The 14,501-nt window shown below is 58.1% G+C and overlaps 1 protein-coding gene across 1 annotated transcript in view; it reads right to left on the bottom strand.

Annotated features, from left to right (window-relative positions):
- Positions 1-12,513, bottom strand: part of MAPK4 (mitogen-activated protein kinase 4) — a 55,314-nt gene extending 42,801 nt beyond the window's left edge. The window contains exon 1 of the mRNA XM_071425875.1: positions 12,380-12,513. The gene's annotated coding sequence lies outside the window, so the exon portion shown is untranslated. The remainder of the gene's footprint in view (positions 1-12,379) is intronic.
- Positions 12,514-14,501: the final 1,988 nt, after the last annotated feature.

Raw genomic sequence — 14,501 nt, 5'->3', positions numbered from 1 at the left:
CAGGCTGTCCTAAACACCCAGGCTGTCCTAAACACCCAGGCTGTCCTGGGACAGACACCCAGGCTGTCCTAAACACCCAGGCTGTCCTGGGACAGGCACCCAGGCTGTCCTGGGACAGACATCCAGGCTGTCCTAAACACCCAGGCTGTCCTAAACACCCAGGCTATCCTGGGACAGGCACCCAGGCTGTCCTAAATACCCAGGCTGTCCCGGGACACCCAGGTTGCTGCCAGGCACAGCTCAGGCCGCCCTCAAGCTCACATTCCTCAGGCCAAGAGAGCCTTAAAACCAGGACAACAAAATTCAGAGCGTGACCCCTGCACCAGAGTCCCCCAGAGCCCTGGAAGTTCTGTCCCACCGTGGTTTGTGCTCCTCAGCCACTGCCCAGGGCAGAATCCCAGCAGGTGAGAGGCTAATGTGCATGTCCCAAACACCAACAGCTGCATGGTGTGGAGCCAGCCAAGGGTTTTCAGGAATAACAAACAAGGACTTGGTAGAAACACACCTGAGGAAGACCAGGATGTGGCTGGAGAAGGGGCCATGTGGGAGCAGGGCAGTGTTTTAGGGACAAACCTCCTGGTTGTGGCTCCTGCAGGAAAGCACAGCCTGGCCTGGCACAGGGACAGGGACAGGGCCAGAAGGGCTGAGCACTGCAGGGGGGAACTCTGAGCCCGTCCAAGACCCCAAAGCCTCCAACCCATTTCCAGAAAGGCCTGAAAGAACCACTGTGAATGAGAACTGACTTGCACAAAAAGTGGGAAACTTCTCCCCAGAGAGTGGAAGATTTAAATGTGCCCCACAAAGCCCAGGGTCCCAGGACGTCCCATCAGCTGGATCCACACTGGAGTCAGGACTGGTGATCTCTCTCTTCTTCTGTCTCTCTCTCTCTCTCTTTTCTTTTTTAATCCATCTCTTTGTTTCTCTCTTCCCTTTGCCCGAGTGCCTCTGCTGTGTGCTTGCACTGGGGATCAAGCCCTAACACACCAATGCCCACGGCAGGGGTGCAACCCACCAAAAATCCCTGCCAGCTTTTGCTGCTCCTTTCAGCCTGTCAGTCCTGGGTTCTCCCTCATCCCTGCACACACAGCACTTTGTGTCCAGGCTGGCTCAGCAGGAGAAACGCTCCACCACCACCACCCTTTTGGTGAAGAGCAGGACCCAGGCAGGAGGTGGGCAGAGGTCTCAGAGCCCAAAGATCCCCCAGGGAATCACAGCCCAGTGTTGGGCAAGATGAAACAGAAAAGCCTTATAGATATGATTGTCTGGCAAAAGATTTGGAGAATATGGAAACTATAAGTGAGATTGAAATGAAAGCAAGCTTTGAGATCCCTCAGTTACTGAACAACTGGAAAACAATGGTGTGGCCAGCTGAAGGTGATCCCCTTTTGATGGAACAACACCCTCTGCTTGCAGACAGATCAAGGGCCAGAGCAGACCCTGCCAGCTTGGCAGAAGGGGCCCAAAGAGGAGTTTTTGGGGTTTAAAATGTAGCAGAGTATGGTAATGTAGTGATTCCTATAGGCTGTATGTAAATGCTGTACGATTTGTATCTTTGGTTAGTGAGAATCAGAATATTCAACACAGGAGATGATTTATGGTATTGTAACGGGGACTTCTCTCTCTTACTTTTCTATGCTCTTAGCTCTCACCTCTTGTCTCTCAGCTCTTGCCTTTTACTCTCTTATGCTTTTACTCTCTCACCCTCTCATCCTCTCTGCCCCTCTCTTCTCTCAGGCCTGCTCTGAGCTGTCCTGGCAGCTCCCAGCAGGGCCCTGCACCCAGGCCCTCTGCAATGAACCCCAATTTCCTGACCTGGCTGCAGAGATCTCTGCTCTCTGTCTGTCCCCACCGTGCCGCCCGCATTGCTCGTACAGCCCAGTGCTCCCTGCCCGCTGCCAGCCTCACAAGGATCACCCGAGCCAGAGTGACCCTGCTCCCACCCAGACTGCAGCCCAGAAGGGAGGATGGAGCAGGGCAGCACTCACAGCACAGCTGGGAGGGAGCTGCTGCTGCTGGTTTTTGGGGGATCTGCTCTGCTCCCTGACCTGGTGGTTTAAATGCAGGCTTAGAGCACGGCCTCGCTGAGAGCAACGCAATCAGGCTCGGGCTCCAGACCCCATGGTGCCCAGCATTTATTTAGCTAAGTATTGCTCTGAAATGTCCCTTCTGCTCTGCCCAGGACTGTGAAAGAGCCATCAGGACGGAGCAGTCTCACAGCTTTAATCCCTTCCTTCCCATTTGGCTCCAGTGGGCAGCAACAAGACCATTTTGCAAAAGGAATTGTGCCAGGGAAACCTGGCTGAGGGGTTTGGTTTCTAAGTCCCAGAGATTCACTTTTTTTTCCCTCCCCTTTCAATTTCTGTTGCTTAAAAAATCCTCATGTTTCCGAAGCATTTTGCAGCTCTTACAGCACACTTTGCTGCGATGAAGAAAAGCTGACACACATATCACAGCAGCAGCAAAGATTATTTTTGCTGTCTGAGTAGTAGCAGGCACGTGAGATTTATTCAGATAAAGGAGGTCAGAGTCGGAAATGAGCTTAGATTCCAGGCTGTGAGGCAAAAACCTTGGGAGATTTGGGGTCTCCAGGTGGTGTCCAGTGTCAGCATCACCCCACAGCCTCCCCGGGGTCAGTGGGGCTGCCTGGAGCCCTCAGCCTCAGGAGAAAGGTGAGATGGGCACAAACACCAACCCAGGTGAAAAATGAGCTTCCCAAACTTTGGGATGAGCACAAGCACAAACCCAGGCTCCTCCACAGGGAGCAGTGAGCTTCCCAAACCTTGCTGTGGCATTCTCCTCCCTGTCTGCTCAGCCACGGCTCTGATCCTGGCAGATCCTGGGGTCTGCTGGAACACACAGCACCCTCATGTCCTGAAAAGATCCTGCAAGTGTTATTACAATCGAGATTTCCTCCCAGCTGCTTCTCTTTTCCACAACACGCCCTGTGTTTGCAGCAGACAGCAATCTGCTTTCCAGCTCAGAGATTTGGGATTTTTTTGTAACCTTAGACCCATCTTTAACAGAAGAGTATGGGGAGGGCGCTCATAATGACTCAGGGAGACAAAGACCCTAAATGCCTTTCTGGAGAGCAGACTTGCCTGCAAACACAGGAGATAAGGAGCTGCTGGAGCGCTGTGATCCAGCAGGGATTTTGGGAGCAGATGTGGCCAGCAGGGATTTTGGGAGCAGAGATTTTGGGAGCAGATACGGCCAGGAGGGATTTTGGGGGCAGGTATGACCAGGAGGGATTTTGGGGCAGGTGTGGCCAGCAGGGATTTTGGGAGCAGGTGTGGCCATCAGGGATTCTGGGGGCAGGTGAGGCTGCCTCCTCACCCTTGGTGGTTTTGTGTCCTTTCCAAACAGGTGGGACAAGCCTCTGCCTGGCAAAGTTCGGAATCCCTCAGTCAGGAATATCAAAAATGGATTTTCTGGCAAGTATAAAGCCCATCAAGATGCCCTTTGGGACTTCCCTGCCCCTTGCTCAAGCAGAAGGGAGATGACCCAGAGATGGCACCGTGCTCATCTCGACCCTTCATGGAACACTCCGACTTCGTTTTCCCAAAGGAGTCTCACCCAATTTCACATTTCCTTGACTCTCCCACTGAAGCACCCAAAGCTGGCATCAGCTGTAGAGTGAGCCTGGGGGGGAAAAAGGAGAAATGACAATTTCGTACTGAAATGTAGCTCCCTGAAGTTTAGGGTTTGGTGGCACAGGTGTGAGGGAGAGAGGAGCACACCCCCAGCCCTGTGCTAGCACAGCTGCACGCACAGCTGGCCCCAGAGCTGCAGCACAGCTGGATGCACAGCTGGCCCCAGAGCTGCAGCACAGCTGGATGCACAGCTGGCCCCAGAGCCCCTTTCAGCCCAGCAGTGACTCCAGGAGCTGCAAGACCCCTCTCCATCCCACAGGCATTTCTGCTTCCCAGGAGTTCCCTCTCTGGCTCCCCCAGGAACGGCTCCCTGGCCACCATTCCAGGCTCCCAGCTCTCCTGGGCACGAGGACAGGCCTTGCCTGCTCACTGCCTCGCTTGGAACACGTCATTGTTTCTAATTTATGGTGTTTCTGCACTTGGCCTCGCTCAGCCTGGGAGGTTGTAGGGAAGGGAGCTAAGCCTGGGCAGCTCATTGCAAGCTCTGGATAAAGCCTTTCTCAAGTTGATACAACCTCGCATTGAAAAAAAAAAATAAAAATAAACAGACAAAAAACTAAGGAGAAAGGAGAATTCCCAGAGAGCAAAAGAACTGCAGTTCTAAAATTATCTGAAATAGTCTCCTGGGTACAGGTGCCTGAGTACAGGTCAGATCCAATGCTTGTAAGAGAAATGCAAACCAGTGACAGAACTCCAGAATGGCTTAGGGAGGAACAGACCTCAAAGCCCATCCAGTCCCACCCCCTGCCATGGCAGGGACACCTTCCACTGTCCCAGGCTGCTCCAAGCCCCATCCAGCCTGGCCTGGGACACTGCCAGGGATCCAGGGGCAGCCCCAGCTGCTCTGGGCACCCTGGGCCAGGGCCTGCCCACCCTCCCAGCCAGCAATTCCTAATTGCCAAGAGCCCAAAATCTGTGCCTGCCCTCTGGCACTGGGAGCCATGGCCTGGCTGCTGTCCCTGCAGGCCTTGTCCCCAGTCCCTGGGCAGCTCTGCTGGAGCCCCTGGAGCCCTGGCAGGGGCTCTGAGGTGTCCCTGGAGCCTTCTCTTGTGCAGCTCAACAGCCCCAGCTCTCCCAGCCATCCTCTGGCCAGGATTCCCCCTGGCTCAGACCTGAGGAGCTCCAGCACATCCATGACCCGATGAATTTCCCTGGCCCAGGGGCCCGGCTCAGGTCCCAGGACCACAGCTCTGACCCCCAGAGGTGCAGCCCCTTCCTCACCCGCCCATCCCAGCACCATTCCTGGAATGCAGGGTGGGAATTACAGCCACAGCAACCTGGAACAAAGCCAGGAGCAAACCAACCTTTCTGGGCACCGTGGGGAGCGGGGAGAGGAGCCCAGCACTGAGCCCAGCCCAAGGCTTCACGCTGCAATCCCCACAAAGTGCACAGATATCTGCCTGTTTTTTCCCTCATCCCATTCTCCTTGATCTCATTTTAACTGGAAGCAGTCCCAGATGGATCCCATCCCGAGAAGCCCAGCGCCTACCCTCTGTCCTTGCAGTCATTTTGAGCCGGGACCTATTTCCACACCAGCATTCCCAGCCCTGCCCCCTCACAGCAGGGAAAGGGTTTAATTTACCTTTACTGGAAAAGGTTTAATTTACCTTTAATTTACCTCTACCCAAAGGCGCTTTGTGATGGTTCAGAACTTTCCATGCTCACTCAGTGTAGCACAGAGCCCGCACAGCACAGGGGGATTTCCAGCCTGGCTCAAACCTGGTCCTGCCCTCAGAGCACCTGGCCGGGGCTGAGACCACCCCTGGGCATCATCCCAGAGCCAGAGGTGGGCAGGGGGAGCAGCCTTGTCCCCAAGGCTCAGCCTACCCTGAACATTGTGCATTCCCTGGCCCCATTTCAAGGCTCAGTCTCCCTGAACATTGCTGCATTCCCCAGCCCCATTTTGCTCATTTCACAGAGGGACAAACCTCACTCGGGGCCAGGAACACCCCCGGGCATCATCCCAGAGCCAGAGGTGGGCAGGGGGAGCAGCCTTGTCCCCAAGGCTCAGCCTCCCCTGAACATTGCTGCATTCCCTGGCCCCATTTCAAGGCTCAGTCTCCCTGAACATTGCTGCATTCCCCGGCCCCATTTCAAGGCTCAGCCTCCCTGGCTCATTGCTGCATTCCCCAGCCCCATTTCGCACATTTCACAGAGGAACAAGCCTCGCTCGGGGCTGGAGATGACCTGCAGAGCTTCCTCTGGGGAGGGATTTCAGAAGGGCTTAGGAAGCCTCCAGCTGGAAGCAGCCTGCACTCCAAACCATGAAATTTGATTGGCCTTTTATCTCGGTTTACATAGCTAATTGTTGCAGGTGTATCAGTTGCCCGATTAAATTAATCCCGTTGTAAAACCAGGTGTAGCCAAGAATTAAATTGTGCAAATAACCCAGACAGCTGGGACAGATGGACACCAACAGGACTCAGCTTGCGGGGGGGGGGGGGGGACGGTTTGCTGCTCCCCGAATCCAGAGGGGCTGAAGGTGATGCTGAAACACGGCCAAGCCACTCCCGCGGGAGATCACAGGGACCTGGTGTGCCCGTGGATGGCTGGGAGCAGAGCCAGGCTGGGGCAGCAGGGGCTGGGTGCTCACCTGGAGGGTCAGGGCAGGTAAGGCAGTGCGGGGCCGGGGCAGCAGGGGCTGGGTGCTCACCTGGAGGGCCAGGGCAGGTGAGGTGAGGCAGCCTCGGAACACAAGGGCAGGGTGTGTGACACAAGGTGGCCGGTGCCCGGGGAGGGGACAGCTGTGCCCCGAGGGGCATGGGGCACACACGAGGCACTCTGCAGAGCTCCCTGCTCCTCCCCTGCCTCCGGGAACGCCCCGAGGAGCCGGGAAGAGCCGGGAAGGGCTCCGGGCTGCGGCAGCGGCGTGGGCTGCCCGGCCTCCCACGGAGATGAGCGCTGTGTATAATATAGAAACCGAGCCGCCTGTTCCAAGCACAACCACGCTGGCTGCTTTTTAAAGACAGGCTGGGCTCGGGTGGAAAGTGCTGCAGGAAGAAGCGGCGTTAGTTGCCCCCGCAGCCTCCCAGCCAGGGGAAGATTTTGGAGGGGAGATGTGGGAGCTGGTCCGGCTCCTGACGCAGCCCCGGGGACAGGGAGTGATGGCAAGGTCACCCTGGCACCTTTCAGCAGGGCTGAAATCGGCTCCTGTAAATCCTCCCAGGCAATCCTGCCTGGAAAGCCCTGGAAGGAGATCAGTGCTTAATCTCAGCCTGGCGCTGGGCAGGGGGAGCCCTCGGGGAGCCCAGCCTGGGCTGCCCCAGCCGGCGCCACTGCCTGGCAGCATCTGGCCAGGTCTGAGGGGTGCTGCGGTCACCTGGGAGAGCAACAGGAGGCACAAATGAAGAGTTCAGTGTGCCAAAATATTTCTACCCCACGTGGAGGATGTGATTTCCCCCTCCTCAGCGGTGTCAGACACCCAAACACCACAAGCGCCGAATTTCACTCTTCTCCGTGCACAGGGACACCTTGCCACCATCCATCACATCCACGCACCCAGGGGGGCAAATAAAAATGCCACCATGCAAACAACTCATGAGTAACCACTACCAGACCCAGGGAGCTCACAAATCTTTGGGATGAGAAGTTGCTGCTGGCACAAGGAGCGGGTCACGTTCCAGCGTTAATTGCCCATGGAGTGGCAGCAGGTCTGCGTGACAGGGACGAGGCCAAAATGAACTGCCATGCCTAATGCAAGTCTTCTTCTATTATAGTTTCTTCTATTATAGTTTCTTTCTGCTTCTCTGCTGCTCACGGGAACGGCGAGCCCAAAATAACGGCGGCAGCCGTATGACTTTAAAAGGGCAAATTTAAAAAAGCCCAGAGCAGTCGCTGGCATCACTGAAAGCAAGGAACCTGCTTCAAGCTTCTACCAAAGACCCCAAAAGTCACAAACCTAGAAAAGCAGCAGGATTTAAATAATGAAAAAGCCATTCTGGCAAGAATGAGACGTGGAAAATGCGTGGGAACGTGATCTTTCTAGGCACAAAGGAGGAGAGAGGAACGGCACTGGAAAAGAAACGTCCGGTGTCGGTGACTGATGGGGACCTCTAAAGGAATCCATTAAATCTGTACAGCTAACAGAATTAATTGAAAAATAAGGCACTTTTTAAGCATGCCAGGAATAGAGAATTAGATATCTGCCAGGTTCACTATTAGGTACCGTCAGTAAAACTGATGAAACTGTTGCCAAAGAGGACCAGGGGAGCCCACAGATCAAGCGCCATGTGCACCCCACTGTGCCAAAGCAGGGCTTTTCCCACCAACCCCCTGTGCAACCTCTTTAAAACCCCTCAATGACCCCTTAAGGCCCCTTAAGACAGAAATTTCAGTATTGCCAGGCATCTGCCAAAATAAAGCATTTTCAGACCAACTGATGGAACTCAGAAACTTTGTGCAGTCAGAGTATTTGGGTAAAAGGCAGGAGCAGCAGGCAACCCGGGGTCAGCTCCAGCTAGAGCAGCAGGACAGAAATTTCAGGTAAATACACGAACCGGAGACTAAAAATACAATTCCAATCAGCCAGCTGAGTTTCCTGGAATTAGATCTATTTAGGAGCCTTATTATCTATCTAAAGGCATTATTATTGCCTCAACGCAGTGTTTGCCCACATTTCTCCAGAGCACGGAACACCCCGAGGATGGATCTCACAGCAGGTGCAACCAACTGCACACAGCACCAGGTGTGGCTGCTGCCCGTGCAGAAACAGCATCCCAGCACCTTCCTCGGGGATTTGTGTCACTGCCCAGTCCCATCCCTGACTCCTTCCCTGGGTTATATTAAATGTAAATCGCTAACACGAAAAGCTGCAGTAGCTCATGGTTGGTTGGTTGGTTGGTGGCCCAAATCACCTCAGAGAGGTCACAGTCGGACAGAGCACAGGTTTATGTGGCAGGGAGATGCATGGGGCCAGGACAGAGAGCTCTGCCAGGGCCAGGAAAGGTTTGGGATGAGCACGGAGCGTCTCCCGCCTAAGGCATCAGCACAGGAGCGGGTGTTCCCTGAGGGGGCAGCGGGAACGCGTCCCTGAGGAGTCAGAAAACCGAACTCACACCCACGGCTGCACCCAGGTGGGCACCTGGCCACACAGCCACGTCCCGAGGGTGCCACAAGAACCCCGAGGTGAGAGGGGACAGCACCCTCGGGCTCCCGAGCAGCGGCGGTGGAGGGGACAAGGAGCAGGCAGCGACGCGTGACCTCCGTGACAAGGACACGGCAGCATCCCCCCCCCCCCCACCACTGCAAGTAAAAACTAGATAAGTTCAACCTTGAAAGGAGATAGCATCTCTCCAGAGTGAGAGCAATTAAATGTTGGCACAAGGTAGAGAGGAGAGGGGTGGCGGAGGGGGGGGGGTGGGACTCGGCGTTGCTCAGAGCCATTAACACAAAATTAACAGGCTGCTTGTTTAACCCGGGCTTCGGCAAGGAGGATGAGCTGCAAATGCTTCCCTGCAGTTGCATTTCTGCAACACCTCCCACCTGGCAGGGGGGGGGGCGTGTGGAAAGTTTCAGAAGCATTTTCTGTGCCTGGGAAGAGTCCTGAGTGGTAGGAGAACAGCAGGGTCGTGCTAAAAAAAGGAAAGATCAAGGCGAAAAGTCTGAAAAGCAAGGTTTGCAAGCACCGGGTGAGATTCATCTCGCTTAAATTTAGACCTCTCTAGCTCAGCTATCCAAATCAGAACCAGCACCCTGAAAGGCATTTGCCTGGCCTGCATGCGAGGCTTTCCGAGGAGGAAAACAAGCCTCGTTTGGAGGTGCCTGTCCCCCCTGTTCGGTGGGGGACAGCTCGGAACAGACCCTTTTAGACCCCTCAGCAAGGGCAAACACACAGCATCCACTAGAGCAGAAGCGAGTTGGCTCCTGCAGCCTGGAGATCTGAGGGGTAATTCCAGCCCTGAATGCCTGCTCTGGAGATTTTGGCAGCCCAGGGGGCAGGAGCAGGGCAGGGAGCTAATCCAGCTCCTTCGGGACTCTGTTCTAGGCGTACAGAAGGGACAAACACGACCCTCGGCATGGAGGACTCGGCCTGGAGAGCGGGATGTTCCCAGATCAATGTCGTTCTTTCCGAACACGGGTCATTGGATTGCGATTGCAGGTTTTATCAGTCCTTGCTAACAGCCTGGGCTCAGCTGCAGGAGCGAAAGGACTGCGATGAATCACAGCCAGAGAGGGCTTTTGGAGGCTTTTCTAACCTCGTTTAGGTTGGAAAAGCCCTCCAAGATCACCGACCATTAACCCTGCACTGATAAACCCACCTCTGACTCATATCCTCAAGTGAGCCCGACTCGGCTCTGCTTTGGCTCCAAGGCCAGAGCAGGGCACACACTGACACCTCTCCCAAGGACAAGGGCATCAGCGGAACCGGGATTATCATGTCCCTTTGCCCCCTCCTCTTTTGTAGGGATGGGGAATGCTGATGCTTACCGGCTGGGTGTGACATTTATCCCCAAAAGTCCAGATCTGGCCCTTATTCCTGCAATATCCTCATTACAGTCCTGACCTCCCTTTCCCTGCAATCCTTCACCCACCAAACTCCACGGGGCTTGTCACCTTCCCCCTGACGGACACCTGTCCATCCACTGCAAGGTCAGGGCACTGCAGGTCTGAGCTGCCACCCCTGATTGTGTCCAAGGGGCTCAAAACGATGTCCCTGTCGCCTCGCCTCGCCCTGTACGAGGCTGGGATCCTGCTCAGACCAGGAGAGGGGAAAGCACTCTGGTTTGCTGGAAGTTCCCAGCGCCAGAGAGGATTAGTCGTGTCTAATTAACTGTGAGGAGTACAGAGCTGACTGCAGAGACCCCATCCCTCGCAGCAGCCGAGCTCTGTGTGTCCACTACCGAGCCAGCTGCTTGGACAGGGGGACCCTGCACCCTGGACATCCCCTCCTGTGGCCACCATGTCCCCAGGCACGCAGCCAGGCTGGCAGAGGCATCCCAGCACCTCTGACACCCAGCGAAGGCCGAGCTCTGAGCTCTGCAGCCCGGGGAGCCTCTCCCCTGCCCAGCGCCACGCCTCGGGCTGGAGGGAGGGCTCCTCTGTGTGGGGACAGCCCAGCAGAGCCACTGCCACACCAGGGTCAGAAAGGGGTCTGTCTCCCCCTTTCTGCTCCTCACACCACAGCAGCCCGGGATGGATGTCCCCAGCCAAACTCACCTTCCCCACAAGCCAGGCGTGTCCCAGTGCCATTAAACCTGGACTGTCACCACCTGCCACCTCCCCCCGAGGCTCTGGCCCAGCTGAGAGGAAATAAACCTGACCGAGAGCAAAAGCAGCCTGCCTCGGAGCAGGGCAGAGGCAGAGGAGCAACCTTCTCTCTCTGGGCACAGGGAAGGGCTCTGGGCGCCCGCCGGGCAGTGACACCGGGTTTGCCTGGGTGAACCCACGAGTGTGCACGGAGGGACACACATGGCACGAGTGGCACACACACGGGACCTGCACGGCCACGGGGCACGAGTGGGGCACACACGGGACCTGTACGACCACGGAGCACGAGTGGGACACACACGGGACCTGCACGACCATGGGGCACGAGTGGGGCACACACGGGACCTGCGCAGCCATGTGGAACGAGTGGGACACACAGGACATGCACAGCCACGGGGCACACACGGGACCTGCACGGCCATGGGGCACGAGTGGGGCACACACGGGACCTGCACAGCCATGGGGCACGAGTGGGGCACACACGGGACCTGCACAGCCATGGGGAACGAGTGGGACACACAGGACCTGCACGGCCATGGGGCACGAGTGGGACACACAGGACCTGCACGGCCACGGGGCACGAGTGGCACACAGAGCCCGTTCACAGGGCACGCACGTGTGGGCACACAGGGCAGGTACAGCCCATCACGGCGCCCATGGATGGATGCTGCTCATGGGGACACCCCGGGGCACGCACGGACTCACAGGGCAGGTACGGACCCATGGGGACCGTGGGCACACCCAGCACGCGTGGGCTCGCGGGGCACGAACGGACACAGAGGGAGCGTGTGGGCAAATGGGGCACGTACGGACACACACCGCCCGGACAGACAGACAGACAGACAGGGCACACACAGACACACACGCCCGGACAGACTGACAGGGGACATACAGACACACACCGCCCGGACTGACGGGGCACATACAGACACACATAGCCAGGACAGACAGACAGGGCACATACACACACAGCCAGGACAGACAGACAGACAGGGCACATACAGACACACACAGCCCGGACGGACAGGCAGGGCGCACACACGAGCACGGACAGACCGGCGGGCACGGACGGACAGACCCACGGGCACGGACAGACAGACCGACAGGGCACACACAGAGCCTGGACAGACTGACGCAGACAGACAGGGCGCACACAGACACTCGGGCACGGACAGAGCCGCGAGGCACGGACGCACAGACAGGGCACGGCGCCCGAACGAGCCCACAGGGCACACAAAGACGCACCGAGCCCGTGTGAGGCGGCGGAGCAGCAATGCCGGTGTCTCCGCTCGCCCTCGCCGGCAGCCCGCCGGCGCTCCCGGCGGTTCGAATGCCTCCGTTCCGGGCGAGGGGCTCCGGGGCACGGGAAGGACGAGGCGACACCGGCGCCGCTCCCAGGGACGCTCCCGCGGGCGGTCCCGCACGGGACACGGACACCGACACGGACACCGACACGGACACGGACCCGCTCAGCGGCAGCGCCCGCCGGGGCACGGGGGCAGCGCCGGGGCCGCCGCACTCACCGGGGCCGCCGCGCTCGGCTCCGCCATGGCCCGACCGGCACCGGCACCGCGCCCGCCCCGCCTGACGTCACCCCCGGCCCCGCCGCGCCGGCACCTGCGGGGGGCGGGGCCGCCGCCGCCAACCCCCCCAGCCCCGGAGGCACCGCCGCGCTCCGGGCATCCCTCGCCGTGCCCGGGAAACGACGCTGCAGAGCTCGGCTCCCCCCTCGCCATCGGCGGGAGGAGCCGCCCGGGGGTCCCCTCCTCCCTCGCCGTGCCTGGGAAAAGCCGCCCCCGGCATCGGGTCCCCCCCACCCGTTCCGGGGAGGGACCGCCCGGGGCTCCCGCCATCGCTCGCCATGCGCAGGAAAAGCGGCCGGAGGGGCGCGGACCCCTCTCGCCATCCCCGGGGGAGCCACCCAGGGGCCCGTCCGGTCATCCCTCGCCATCCCCGGGAAAAGCTGCCCCAGGGGTCGGGACCCCCGCTCCCCCCTCGCCATCCCCGGGAAAAGCTGCCCCAGGGGTCCGAACCCCCCTCGCCATCCCCGGGGGGAGCGGCACGGAGGGGTCCGGTCCCCCTCACTGTGGCCGGGGGGAGCCCGGGGAGCCCGGTGATCCATCCCTTCCCATCCCCGGGAGGAGCCCGGTGCGCCCGAGCATCCCTCGCCATCTGAGACAGGAGCCGCCCAGGGGATCCGCTGCCCGTTCCCTGGAGTCGCCGCCGGCGCGGATCTGGTTCCCCCTTTGTGCCCCAGCCCCTGCGAGGAGCCGGGGGAGGGGGATCCCGCCTGGCGCCCGCCTCGGGGCATCGCTGGCAGCGGAGGGTGCTGAGCAGCCGGACCCTCCAGGCTGGGCGTTCTGCCCTTTCCCCCGCCCGTGCCCAACGTGCATTCGCTTATCAGTTTTAACCTGCGGGTTTCTGGGTCTGCCCCGAGCCATCGTCCCTGCGGGACCGTTCTGGGGCCGCTTTGGCCGCGGGGGCTTGGCAGCGTCCCCTCGTGTCCCCGCGCTCCGGGGGTGTTCCCAGCAGCGGAGGAGGTGTGATGGATCACAGGTGAGACAGCTGCGCTCTTCCTACCCGCGTGTGCCTTCACCCACTGAGCGGCCTCAAAGGGAAAAAAAAAAAAAATTCCCCGCACGCTGTATTTACAGTGTGAAAGAGCAATTAAAGGAAGCTGCTTCAACAGTCTAAGTGGAGGAAGCGCGATAGCTCAATAGTTATTGATCCCCTCCAGACAGGCACGCTGCTCTGTTGGAGCTGAAGGAACCCTGCCTGATGCAAGGGAAGTGGCGAGAAAAATAAAAAACGGTCCCGTAAATTAAAACTCCCAGGAAATTACATGGGAGGAAACGAAGGTGTATAAGCAATTTCTGGTGGCATAGTAATCTGTAACTCTACTGTTTCGCTGTCTAGGATTAAAATGAATGTTCCCATCCGATTACCCCGTGAGCAGGAAGATATTTAATAGAAGCTTCTGCCTGTGGATGGAAGGGTGGAAACAGAGCAGAGAGAGGAATAGGAGCATGAGCAGTTATAGTTAAAATCTCCCAGGGAAACTGCCCCCGTGTGCTCTCTGTGCAAACTGTGGAGGTTAGTTGGCCCCAGGTGACAAACACACAGCCAGGGACAATTAAGGGCATCCTGGGGCGCTCCTGGCAAAGCCCAGTGCTGAAATATGGGGGTGTTTGGGTGAGGGTGATCTCAGATGGGGCTGTTGTGTGGCCTCCTGCTCCAAGATGCCACTGCAGCAAACACACGGTGACATGCCTGGCTCCAGCACCGTGATCCTGCTCTGGCCCTCAGCACAGGAATGGCCAGCAAAGGGCAGAGTGGGAGCAGGAGATAATAACTGGCCACCCCAGCCTCAGGCTGAGGCTGAAGCTCACAAACCCCATGCTGTGGGAGTGCTCCTGGCACCTGCCCTGCTGGGGGTGAGGCAGCATCTGAGGGCTCTCCCCACACAGCTCCAGCCCTTTGGCTTGTGGCACGGCCATGGGCCCGTCTCTGAACACCTGGGCCAGTGAGCCCTGGAATCACAGAATCACAGAATCACAGAATAATGAGATTGGAAGAGACCTCTAAGATCATCGAGTCCAACCTATGCCCTAACACCTCACCTAGACTAGAGCACCAAGTGCCATG

This window comes from Agelaius tricolor, unplaced genomic scaffold (assembly GCF_023055355.1).
Source record: "Agelaius tricolor isolate 1412-34295 unplaced genomic scaffold, bAgeTri1.0.p SCAF_4, whole genome shotgun sequence".
Lineage (NCBI taxonomy): Eukaryota > Metazoa > Chordata > Aves > Passeriformes > Icteridae > Agelaius > Agelaius tricolor.
This window is presented reverse-complemented; position numbering and strand designations above follow the sequence as displayed.